Genomic DNA, 1,376 nt, shown 5'->3' with positions numbered 1-1,376 from the left:
CATGTTCATGAATTGGAAGACTCAATATTGTTAGTATTTCAATGATCCACAGATTCAGTGCAATCCCAAAGAAAATCCCCGCAGGCTATTATGTAGAAACTGACAAGCTGATGCTAAAATTTACATGAAGATATCAAGGACCCAGAATAGCCAAAACATTATGAAAAGGAAGAACAAAGTTAGAAGATTCATACCACTTCATCTGAACATTTAATGTAAGGCTCTAGTAATTAAGAAGTGTGGTATAGGCGTGTAGACCTATCGCTCAACTGTTTTCCACAAGGGGCCCAGGTAAACTGATAGAGGAAATACAGTCTTTTCAAAAATGCTGCTGGAATAACTGAATATGCACATACACACACAAAAGAACATTGAGGGGCACCTGGGTGGCTGAGTCCATTAAGCATCTGCCTTTGACTCAGGTCATGATCACAGTGTCCTTGGTAACGTGACTATCTATTGGCCAAATCAATAGAACCGTACACGCAAAAGGTAAACTTCAGAGTATAGAAGTTATACCTCAATAAAGCTCACTTAAAAAAACAAGAGTCACATCACCATAAATCTAAAACGAAAATATGTGAGAAATACACATAGGGATTATGTTAAAACATTATCACATACAACCAAATACCATATGATGCTACTTATTAATTTCCTTTAATTAAAATCCCTATTAAGCATTAAGGACAAACAATATTAACAAGTAGTGACCTCTAGTTAATGATAGGCCTGTGGAAGTATTTCGGGGTGAAGTGTACTGATCTCCGAAACTTACAATGAAACTCATCACAAAAAGAAAAGGGACTGATTGAAGGACAGAGGAATTAGTAGTACACAGACAAACAGAAGAAAAAGCAAATACAGCAAAATGTACATTGTAGCATCTAGGGGGAATTCTATGGGTGTTCAAACTATAATTCTTTCACTTGTTTGGCATGAAAATTTTTATAATAAAATGTTGGGGGGGGGAACTAAATAAAGAACAGCAGAGTAAACCCAAAGTAAGTAGAAAAAAGGAAATAAAGGTAAAAGAGAAGTGAACAAAACAGAAAACAAAACACAGGGAAAATGCAGAAAGGCAAAGACCTTTCTCTGAAGAGCTCAACAACCTTTTGATGAACTTCAGACTTCACACTACTACATGGGACAATTCATTTTTAAAAAAATATTTTATTTATTTTTTCATGAGAGACAGAGAGAGAGAGAGAGAGAGGCAGAGACACAGGCAGAGGGAGAAGCAGGTTCCATGCAGGGAGCCCGATGTGGGACTCAATCCCGGGACTCCAGGATCACGCCCCTGGGCCGAAGGCAGGCGCTAAACCACTGAGCTACCCAGGGCTTCCCCCATGACTGGACAATTCAGATTACAGTGA

The sequence above is a fragment of the Vulpes lagopus genome, chromosome X (genome assembly GCF_018345385.1).
Source record: "Vulpes lagopus strain Blue_001 chromosome X, ASM1834538v1, whole genome shotgun sequence".
Classification (NCBI taxonomy): domain Eukaryota; kingdom Metazoa; phylum Chordata; class Mammalia; order Carnivora; family Canidae; genus Vulpes; species Vulpes lagopus.
This window is presented reverse-complemented; position numbering follows the sequence as displayed.